Source organism: Panthera onca, chromosome C1, assembly GCF_046562875.1.
Source record: "Panthera onca isolate mPanOnc1 chromosome C1, mPanOnc1 haplotype 2, whole genome shotgun sequence".
Classification (NCBI taxonomy): Eukaryota; Metazoa; Chordata; class Mammalia; order Carnivora; family Felidae; genus Panthera; species Panthera onca.
In genome coordinates, this window is record NC_138346.1 from 47,114,415 (window position 1) to 47,126,598 (window position 12,184).

At 34.5% G+C, this 12,184-nt stretch overlaps 1 protein-coding gene across 9 annotated transcripts in view; it reads left to right on the forward strand.

The window, feature by feature from the left end:
- The window catches only part of TFPI (tissue factor pathway inhibitor), a 105,359-nt gene that overhangs the window by 29,335 nt on the left and 63,840 nt on the right, over positions 1–12,184 (forward strand). For 5 of the 9 annotated variants that reach the window (XM_081796361.1, XM_060622301.3, XM_078451115.2 and 2 more), the window contains exons 3-4: positions 1,888–1,991; positions 5,073–5,432. The gene's annotated coding sequence lies outside the window, so the exon portion shown is untranslated. Of the gene's footprint in view, positions 1–1,184; positions 1,265–1,887; positions 1,992–5,072; positions 5,433–12,184 lie in introns of those variants that run through there. The other 4 variants (XM_060622306.3, XM_060622305.3, XM_081796360.1 and 1 more) reach the window with 3 other exon arrangements.

The window sequence follows — 12,184 nt, forward strand, 5'->3', positions numbered from 1 at the left end:
TGGGTCAAGGGAGTCATTTGTCAGAGAAAATGAAAAAAACAAAACTACAGAATCATAAAATTCATAAACTTCTCGTAAAACTCATAAAAATCTACTTACCTATTACTTCTTTGTTTTTTATCTGCTCATTCTATGAACCAAACCTAGCAATATAGCAAAACTTGATGTCAGTGTGGAGGGAAAATATCCTCTTGTCTCTTGGTTATCAAGGAAGGGCTCTGTGGGAGGTGCAGCAAATATGTTTGAACAAATAATATAATTTACCACAGAGAAAAGTAGACAAAGAAGCTAAGATTCCCTTACTCCCTGACATATGTCTAAGCCCCTACTTCCCTATGAGAAGAATTGCTTTTAGAAAACTCCTTTCAGAAATTAAGAAAATTGAGATACTTCATGGTTAAAACAAACCAAACCAAGGGGCGCCTGGGTGGCTCAGTCGGTTGAGCGTCCGACTTCGGCTCAGGTCATGATCTCGCAGTGTGTGAGTTCGAGCCCCATGTCGGGCTGTGTGCTGACAGCTCAGAGCCTGGAGCCTGCTTCGGATTCTGTGTCTCCCCCTCTCTCTGCCCTTCTCTGCTCATGCTCTATCTCTCTCTGTCTCAAAGATAAATAAAAACATTTAAAAAAAAAAAACAAAAAACAGGGCGCCTGGGTGGCGCAGTCGGTTAAGCATCCGACTTCAGCCAGGTCACGATCTCGCGGTCCGTGAGTTCGAGCCCCGCGTCAGGCTCTGGGCTGATGGCTCGGAGCCTGGAGCCTGTTTCCGATTCTGTGTCTCCCTCTCTCTCTGCCCCTCCCCCGTTCATGCTCTGTCTCTCTCTGTCCCAAAAATAAATTAAAAACGTTGAAAAAAAAAATTAAAAAAAAAAAAAAAAAAAAAAAAAAAAAACCAAAACAAATTTTTGTATCAGTAAAAATAGGGGCTTGAGAGTTAGTTTTGTTCATAAAATTTTGTTCATAAATAGAAGCAATTTTGTACCCATGTTTGTATGTGTCATACCTATTACACAGAGTTTCTCTGGATACATTTTGATAAAATTTAGATGCCATTCTTTTTTACATTTGAAATCTGAAAATGTGTATGGTTTCCATTTGCTGATCAGTTTTCAGAAATTCATTCTCAGGAAAGTGAACTACAAGCTGTCCATGGTTTATATTCTAGATAAAGGATGAAGGCTGAGACAAAGAATTGAAGCTCAAACACTCATCCCTTGCCGAATCCAACTCAAGACCTTTATAGTCACACTTTGTGACTTTGTGATAAGTAATTGGTTGAAATATAAAGCAATAGAATGTCTAATCTTTCACATCCTTTGGAGTAAACAGACATGAATAAAATAGTTGTTCAATGTGATACAACTTAATTTCGTTTTAGATGTTTATCAAAACTTCTGTATAATTTGGTTTTTGACATCCTGTCTAATTTTGTTCTCTGTCCTACAGCAGAGAACTCTTCTCATAGTTCCTCATAGTGTAGTCTTCTCATAGTTCCTTCAAGGAATTAATTTCCTTCCATATTTGTCTCACCCATCTAGTTAGTTACCTGAACTTGTTGAAACATTCAGTATATTTTAATGGAAAAGATTCTTAATGGGTAAATTAGGAAATGTTTTCTGATATATAGAACAAGTAAAGAAAAAAAAAAGACTATTTCCTAGCTTGGATATGAATTAAACAAACTCCTAGTAAGAGCCTGGAATGTTATTTGTGTTGTGTGGTGGTTGGAAAGCAAAAGTGAACAGAATGGTAAGGAATGAAAAGGAAAGTACCTTAGTATTAGGTGGGCAGTTGAAAATCCAGATGCTGATTAGATACAAAGAACTTTAAGATACAATGGCAAAGAATCAAATTGTTGGTGAGAAAAATTTTTTTATCCGACTAATTTAGACTTACACTGACTTGTACACAGTGGAATGGCAAGCTGGTGGCAGAACTACAAGAGGGAGCGCACGTAATCCTCAGAGAAGAGAAAATGTGAGTCCACAAAGCAGGTTAGTGACAGACTATCTTATCTTAATAATAATTGACCTTCATGTCCCCAGGCTCTCTTCTGCACAAGAATATTCCAGTTTGTGTAAGTTATATGGAACAAAATGGTGAAAAGTTTTCACTGATGCAACATAAATATGAAATTGATGATTTCTGGGAAATTAATTTTGGCTTAGCTGCCACTCTTTCAAATAAAGTTCTTTACATAATAAAAAAGATTTCTCAAATGATTTTAGTGTGCTAAAGAGCAGAAATTCAACCAAGTAGATATGAATCTAACCAATTGCCAGTTGGTTTTGTTAAGCGATGCATAAATTGGGCAGCATCCCATCTAGAAAATAGAGAGCTCCAAGGAGTTGTACAAAACGGAAGGTTTTTTATAGGAAGTAGGTGGAACAAGAAAGTAAATCAAAAGAAAGGATTGTTCCAGGCAAGGTCACTTTTCCTTAGAGTGAAGGGCAGGAGGTCAATATTGGGTGAATTATCTTATCTGCCTTTGGGGATGAGTGAGGGCCCATGTGACAGATTACTTCACTGGTGCTTATCAGGAAATTCCAGACTAACAGGTTAAGATTTACCTTTCTGCTGGGGGAGGTTGAAATTGCAATTAGGTATTAAGCCCCAGTTTAGTGACTTGGCCTAAGTGATGCCATTTTGGGCCTCTGGTTATCTTTTTAACAAGGGAAACAGGGATTGAGTACTACAAGGATGTATGTTTTTAGTACTTAAGAGAACTGGAAGTAGAACTGGAGAAGGACTTTGCTGTAGAATTCAGACACCCTCTCTCACCTCTCCTGTTCCCGGTCTTGTCTTGCTTTCATTCTTTCTCATCTCCTTTCAGAGGCTGTACATTCTCTGTCATTCTTTTCATCATTCTCTCTCCACATAATCATCTTGCATATATCATTACAGCTGCCAGCCCTTTCTCTATGTCAGCTTTTTAGTTAAGAGCTTGGCACCTACTCTATACTTTTTCTACAGCTCTTAGTTCAAATTCGAAAAAAGAAATCTGATTGGCTGAGCTTAATTCTACCCCAACAAAGCCTGTAGATTAGCCCCAAAATTAATCAGTGTTCATTCCAATCCAAAACCGGCAAATTTCCTCACAAATGTGAGTAGGAAGGGAACACTGAATATGCTTGAGAGGCAGGGTCTGAGTTAATAAGGGGTAATTATGCAGCAAAGTTTCATTGTTAAAACCAAAGTTTTAACAAAGAGATGTTTAAGATGTTTAAGACGGTAGCTTGGGCCACTTCAAGGAGTCATTCTGTTTTCCTGGGTATATCCTATGTATACAGAAAGTATACATGTTACTACACTTGTTTGTTTTTCCCTGTAAATCTTTTATTATAGGGTGGTCTCACCCAAGAACCTAGAAGGGTAGAGGGAAAATTATTTTTTCTCTCCTACACCATTGTCTAGAGGAAAGAATTTTATTTGTCCTTCAAGGTCCTTCTAGCTGGAATAAGAATTAAATTGACATGAGATAAACAGGAGAAAATAAAATTTAATTTTGTACATATGGGAAATCCACACAGACATGGAAATTCCAAAGACAGGCAAAATGAGGTATATGTGTCACTCTGAACTAAGGAGGGGTTAGGGGTCTGATACTTCAAACGGAAAGCATGCAATTCACTGGAAGATAAAAAAGAGTAAATATTCGGTAAACAAACATTTGCAGGGCTATCAAAAACAATAGGACCTAGAGACTTTGATCAAACAGGTCTTGCTAGGTTCTTCTCTACCATGCCTAGTTCATATCATAATGTAGTTATCTCTAGTGATAGTTCTATTTCCGAAGCAGATCCTCTGTCTAAATCCTTTTAGGCTGTCGTGGGGAAGGTAAACAGTCTTTTCTGAATCTGCTGAGTTTTGAGTGCTTTTAAATAAAAAATAATCTTCATGCCAAATTGAGCCATCTTGGGGTGGCCTGTCCTGGGCACCTTCTTCATAAGCTAGTTGTGAGAATTAAATGAGGTTATTTATGTGCTAGACCCCTAATAATTATTCAATAAATATTAAAAATACAGAAGAAGAAAAGTTACCCCTCTCACAAAGATTAAAGGAATGAAACAAACAAAAAAAGAAAAGCCAAAGGCACAAAGACAATCTAAAAAGGGAAAAACAGGAAACTGATGGATTTTTTGATCAAATGACTGAAACCTTAATGGAATAGTAGATTCTGAAATCGTAGGAAATCTTTAGTGATCTTAGTCTGATATGATCATAATTCCATTATGAAAACACTAAAGGTTAGTGGAAGAGAGCCAAAGCATAAGAGACTCTTAAAAACTGAGAACAAACTGAGGGTTGATGGGGGGTGGGAGGGAGGAGAGGGTGGGTGATGGGTATTGAGGAGGGCACATTTTGGGATGAGCACTGGGTGTTGTATGGAAACCAACTTGACAATAAACTTCATATATTGAAAAAAAAAGAAAAAAGAAAACACTAAAGGTTAACCTCATGACAGCAACTTACAGCAGAACAATTGGACATATTTAAGAATTTACAAATTATGTGAAATAATATCATTATCATCATCATAATATAAACAATAGTAATAAACACAAAAATTAACATTTATTGAAGGCGCGTGTCTTAAGTGTTTTATATATGTTTATATGTATACATATATGTATTAATCCATTTACTACATATATCAAACTTAAAAACCTTTATTATTATTATGTTAGGGAAAAAGAAATGGATGCTCAGAGAGTTTAAATAATTGACCAAAGTTGCAAAACTAGCAAAGAGCTGAGGTTTAGGGTTCACAGCCCATCATTCTGCAATAGATAATTCTCTAATCCTAGGAAACTTCAGAAGCCCTCAGATTGTTTTCTTAAGTATACCCATAATGTGGATAAAATAATTTGAAGAAAAAACAAACTGGAAAAAGAGGTCATTTTATTAAGTAACAATGTAATAGTAAATATATATTGTAAAAATATATAGCTCTGAGGGGAAAAGTGTTTTTTTCTTTTTTTAACTGATTATAAAAAGAATCCTGGAAAGTGAAAGATACAGTTCTTCAAGAACAGTAATTCTGAATTCTGTTTCCTTCATTTTGTCCATAATAGAAAAGCCTTTCGAAGTGCTTGGCGAAATTAGCCTAAATACTATTGGAGTGACCTAAACAGGAAGCCTGGCTATTCCCAACTGCCTGTGATCTCTGAAACCAGCTCTGGGGCTCCCTCTTTGCTCCAATAGACAGGAGCGACTTTGGGCTACATAATCATCAAATTCTTACCTCGCCCTTTCACTGCTAGTAGGATCAGATTACATTTCTTTCACTATTCTCCACTCCCCAGTTTCTTGATCTGTTTAAAAGAAGTAGAAAAGATAAATCTTCTCTTCAGTGCCTGGAAGGGAAAACAAAATAACCTCAACTCCGCTTTGAAAAAAAATCTTTCCAAGAACTTTCTTCAGAGATTTGACTCGTGAGTACTTGGCAATATACTTTCTAGCCCATGAGAAATAACCTTTATTTATTTTTTCTTGGGAGAAGAACAGGGTACTGAGAGGTAAAGGCTGGTAGGGGAGGACCATTGTCTGTAACCCTATAATGAAAATTGACTCTTCTCTGTAAACAAAGTAAACTCATATTTCAGTGCAAAACTAAGTTCTCAGCACTTTGCATTTAGTTCTAATGCAAATATATATGCAGTATATATTTATGCTTGAAGACCTTGAACATTTTTGTAAGAAGTTGGTGAGATGTAGTCTTTTTTGTAATTCTTAGCTTGTGGTAGCAATTTGTTACTAATTGTGTGTTTAATTGGAATTTTCTGAAGATTTGGTTTACTTTTAAATAGTATATATTAACATATAAAGAAATATGATTGAGAGACTCCCTGGCAGCCTTATGTTTAAAGAACCTTCTTCCATTACTTTTAATTGTTGGTAGTTAAAATGAAGCATAAACATTAGAATTCTTGTAAACTAAATTAAATATTTTATGCCTGTATTAACTAATCTCTCTAAGGAAATACTTTACAAGCCTTCAAAGAATAAAACTCACATTCTAAGATACTTAAATAAGAATATATATCATTTCACTATTTGTAGTACAATGATGTTAATTAAAGCAATAGATCACATACCTACATGATGTACTATCATGTTCATGTTGGTTATGACACATTAAAATTTGCTTCTGGTAGCCAATAAAAGCACATAATATAAAAGTACACAACCACCGAACTATAATAAGACAAAGTTATTTAATTATGGAAAAAGCTCATTTGTGTAAGTAATACCAAAAAATGAAGGCCAAACAGTGCCATGTAGGAAAAAAAAGAAAAGATAAGCAACAGCCACAGTGTGACTCAGTGCTCTGGAAATTAGTCACAAAATGACTTTGTAAATTGTGTGATAAACACAGAGGGCAGAACCCAAGCAGGAAATCTACAGCCCAGAGAGTTATATTTTATGTATAAAGGCATAGTATTTACATCAGAAGGGAAACATGTCAATTTTGAGATACTGCAAAGTTTTTAAACCTAAGAAAATCCTTTCCAAAAACAGTTTTAGATTGTTTTTAATTCATCATTCTAGTGCATGATTATTTCAAGACATTTTATCTATATCTCCTCTAATCTTTAAACTAAAAAATGAATACTGTCTTTGAAAATGTATCGGAGTATGCAATTTAATTCAGAGCCTATGGGTTAATAAAATTATATAAGATACTCATAGGGATCAAAGGGGTTAAATATTAATGTAAATACTGGTAATTAACATTACAGATGTAAAAGCAAAACTTTAAAATACTTGGAGAAGGGCACCTGGGTGGCTTAATCCGTTAAGCATCCGACTTTGGCTCAAGTCATGATCTTGCAGTTCACAGGTTCTAGCTCTGCGTTGGGCTCTGTGCTGACAGCTCAGAGCCTGGAGCCTGCTTCGGATTCTGTGTCTCCCTCTCTCTCTGCCCCTCCCCCGCTCGTGCCCTGTCTCTCTCTCTCTCTCTCTCTCTCTCTCTCCAAAATTAAATAAAAACATTAAAAAAAAATTTTAATTAAAAAATTAAAGAATGTTGTTGGAGAACTTTAATGACATACATATTACTGTTTGGTTCCTCTTTCCATTAGGTTTGCTGAATGGCACAAGTTTTGTTTTGTTTTTGTTTTTTTAAAGGTATGGTCTGATACCTTAAGTATTTGTTTTACATTCAATAGACTAGATCAAAATGTGGCTCCTGTTCAAATGGATTATGCCATCAGTTGGTGCTTGCTGGTCTGATTGTAACTCTAGGCTTCACTTGATTGTTGGTCATACAACTACTCTGACTAGAATCTTCTTTTATAAACATTTTTGCTAAATTTAAAAATAAAATAATCTATGAAGTGGGAAATTGTGTTATTAAACTATACTTTTTATAATATTAAGTTACTCTTCTCATGAGAATTAATTTCCTGACCATTATTTTATCTATATTATTCAAATTCAAAAGATAATTGGACAAGATGAGTAACTACTGGAAGAAAAGGCCAAGTTCAAAAGGCTTTACTTATTCTCAGAATACCTAGCAACTGACCAAATAGTAAATGCTATATATTCTTTAGAAATGGTTGGTTTAAATTCAGTGTCACAAACTTTTAAGACACATTTCAACTCAGATCACTACCTAATTAGCAGGAAAAAAAGTGCAAAGTAAAAATCTTTGCAAAATAAAAGAATAAAGGGCAGGAGAAACAATATGAAAAGGGAAGGGAAGTACTTAGAATAGGATTTTTAAAAAATACCTTATTTATTAGTATACATAAATAAGTTGAATGGTAATATTGGTTAAAATAAGTTAATTATATCAACAATTTATTTTTGCTATGTAAACATGATTTAAGAACTGTACTATTATTCACCTATTTCAGTAAAGCCTGACTCTAGCACCCTCCCGTTTTTATTTTCCATCTAAAACATTTAACTTGGGAAATTAATTTACAGATTTGTCTTTTTAAAAACAAAAATGTTCTTTTGTTGTTGTTAAAGTCTATTTACTTATTTTGAGAGAAAGAGAGAGAGAGAGTGGGAGAGGGTCAGAGAGAGAGAGGGGGAAAGAGAGAGAGAGACAGAGAGAGACAGAGAGAGAGAGAGAGAGAGAGAGAACTCCAAGCAGTGTCCCCACTGTCAGTACAGAGCCTGATACAGGGCTCAAAGTCACAAACTGTGAGATTGGGACCTGAGCGCAAATCAAGAGTCGGACAGTTAACCCACTGAGCCATCCAAGAGCACCTAAAAACAAAAAATATTCTTAAATGTATTATACCTTTTATAGAAATATACCAAAGCTATAATTTTTTGTTTGTGCCTTGGAGATATCTGAATTCAAGAAATTGAGTGACTATTAAAGTCCTTGTTTCTGAATATTAAATTTCATCAAAATGAAGAAATGTTGCAAGTTATTCCAGAAAGTTCTTTCTCTAGTAGGTCTCTGAAATCCTCCATGACTGGTTTCTTGGTGTGATGTATCATCGCCAGGAGCCCAGTCTTCCCACTACTCTTTTTTCCTTGTCTTCACTTCTTCTCCAAGTGGCAGGTGTCATGTAGAACCAAAATTTAGGATTCAACTACCAAAAGGCTAAGGATGACCTAATCATTGCCACATTTCTTCTTTCCAGAACCAATAACAAAAAGCACTGGATCCATGTCAAATTTGCTATGTTCATCTCTCTTTAGGACTTCCTTTGGGATCCTATGTTCTCTCTTAATTGGAACAAACACATTTGATTTTAAAGACAAAAGAGTAAAAGGACACCGTGATCCATAGTAGAAGTGCCAGTGATGCAGTATTTCTATTCCAATTGTTCTGTCTGGTGGACCACAGTTCCCTGAGGTGACATGGACTTACTGCAAGGAATTCCCTAATCAAAATGTAATAATAGCATAGTAGCATTCTCTGTAGACTGAATAAATATTATATGTTGTTGATTAGACTATTTCAACATCAGAAATGTGAAAGTATCAATCAATATGGCACTAATAAAATGTAGTGTTTTTATTACCAGCATAATTTGTCACTGGCATCCTTCAACTGTACCACACCCTCAGTGCCACCACCACTCTGCTGCCAACCTCAGTTTATCTCTCCTCTTCATGATTCATATCAATGTCTATCCTCGCCTCAAATCCCATATTATCCCATCTCTAAGCATCACCTCGTTCTTTACAAGACTTAAAAATGGAGTAAACTTTAGTAATGGGATGAGCCTTCAGAATAATAGTGTTTGTTGCAAACTTTTGATATTTTTAAAATTCATTTAGGAAACTTCAAATTATCTTACAAAATGAATCAAAATGATTATATTAAAATATCATATGCCTACTCTTGCTCTTTTTTGTGCCAACTATTTTCAAATATGCATGAATGTAAAATGAATGAATTTCTGATTCATACTACAAGAATGGACCTTGAAAGCATGCTAAAGTGAAATAAACCAGACACAGAAGAACATATAGTATATAGTTCCATGTGTATATCCAGAATAGACAAATTCATAGAGCCAGGGAGTAGATTAGAGTTTACCAGCATCTAGAGGAAGGGATTAATGGTGAGTTACTGATTAATGCATACAGAGTTTCTGTTTGGAGTGATGAGAAATTTCAGCAGTTGGTAGCAGTAATGATTGTACAACACTGTGAATGTAATTAATGCTACTGAGTTGTACACTTAAAAATGGTTAAAATAGCAGGGGCACCTGCGTGGCTCAGTTAAGCCTCCAACTCTTAATTTCACCTCAGGTCATGATCTCATGGTTCATGAGCTTGAGCATGTCGGGCTCTGTGTTGACAGCATAGAACCTGCTTGAGATTCTCTCCCTCCCTCTGTCTCTCTGTCCCTCCCCAGTTGTTCATTCTCTCTCTCTCTCTCTCCCTCTCTCAAAATTAGATGTTAAAAAAATGGTTAAAATAGCAAATTTCATGGTATATCTACTTTACCACAATAAAAAATAAAAACAGAAAACTATTAAAAAGAATTCAGTGTATGGAAACCAATTTGACAATAAATTTCATATTAAAAAAAAGAATTCAGTGTGAAGAATTCTAGATTCATGATAATATTCCTTTTATATTTTCTCAATAGAATAAAAGTACAAATATTATAATATTGGATACCTAAGTTTTAAAAACTGAAAACAGGATCTTCCTGTTTTGTTTCCTGATGCAAACTGGAACCTATTTTTACCTGATACTGCTGTCCTGGAGGCTAATGTTTTTTATTCATATTGTCATTTTTGGTTTTGGTATCAGGGTAATTCAGGGCTTACAGATTGAATTGGCAAGTACTCCTTACCTTCTGTTAAATTTTCTGGAGTAGTTAATGTAAAATTTGTATTATGTCTTCTTTAAATGTTTGGTGGCATTCATCAGTGAAACCATCTGGGACTGAAATTTTCTTTGTGGAAAGGTTTGTAATTACAAAATTCAATAAAAAATAATTATAAGCTATTCAGATTATTCATTTCTTCTTGAGTGAACTTTGGTAGTTTGTCTTTCAAGAAATTGGTCCAATTATCTAAGTTGTCAAATTTATACGCATACGACTATTTCCTTATACTAGAATCTGTAATAATGTGAAACCTTCATTTCTTGATATTAGTGGTTTGTACATTCTCTATTCTTTTATGTCTATATTAAGATCTTTTCATTTTTCACTTGTTTGTTCATAAATAAAATGGACTTTTAGGCAATATATAATCTGGTCTTGATGCTTTACTCAATCAGGAAATATTTGCCTTTAAATTACAGTGCTTAGAGCATTTATATTTGATGTGATCGTTGATAGGTTTGAATTCATGTCTCTCACTTAGCTGTTGTTCTATTGGTCCTAACTATTTTTGTTTTCTTTTTTACTTACTTGGGGTCTTTTGAATTCAGTATTATGTATGATAATATTTTATTGCCTTTGTTGGTTTATTTGCTATCATTCGTTGTTATTTTAGTGGTTGTTTGGGGGCTGAGAGTACACATCTTTGACTCATCCCATTCTACTTTCAAGAGATGTTAAGCCATTTCTCTAATAGTACAAGAAACTTCAAACAGTGTACTTCTACTTTTCCTTCCCTGGCCTTTGTGCTATTGTTGCCATATACTTTGTTTCCTTACATGTTATAAATTTATTCTGGTTTCAATTAGTCATCTTTTTAAAATAAACTTTTTACTTAAATACATTTAGATGTACAGAAAATTTGTGAAGCTAAAAAGACTAGCCATATGCTCCAAACTCATTTTATTAACATCTTATATTAGTAGGATACATTTGTCAAATTGATGAGCTAATTATCTTTTAAAGAGATTTAAATGTTAAAAAAAATCTTTTATATTTGCCCATGTAGTTACATGCTCTGGCATCTTCATTCCTTTGTATAGATCCACATTTCCATCTGATGCCATTTGCCTTCTTAGGCACATTCCTTTCTTTCCAGGACTCCAATTACATGTATATTAATTAAGATGCTTGAAATACCTCAAAGCTCAATTATTTATACCAGTTGAGGCAAACATAATCCCAAATGATAAATGCTGTAGACAAAATTTATATTTAGCATTAGAATTTGGTCTTATAATCAGGTGAAAGTGGGTACATTATTCAGATTTCTATATATCTTATTGGAGTTCTGTGGTTTTAATCTCTTTTAGCATAGTTGTTCAGTCCATGAGGATAGGAAGCAGGTACACAACAAAGAAATTATTGTGCATCCACATCCTGATGTTAATGTGCTTTCTCAAAAAATTGTGAGATAAGCAATTTATCTTAGAAACACCTAAACCTTTTTTTTAGTGCCCATAATTTTTTTCCTATTTTAGTCTTCCCAGGATTAACCTTTTTGTGTATGCTTTGTATGTTTTCTCTTAAGGAATTGCTGATGAATGTATCAACTAAAGAAAGATGTTTAATCCAGGAGAACTTAAATTAGCCACAATTCACATGGCAAGAGATTTCTTTTTTTAAATGTTTTCTATATATGGTCAGTTCATTTAAAGCCATTTTAAGTTTGCATGCATTAATTAAAGCCCTTTAAAAAGTAAAAAGTCCTTGAAATACCATTGTTTGCCATTTCATTGTTATATCAACATTACTCTCCCCACTACCACTTATCTGCATTCCATATTATCATCTCCATATTCAGAAACCAGAGACATACAAGTGACGGTCTCTCCTTGTAGTAGGTACTGGACGCCTCAATTAAACAGA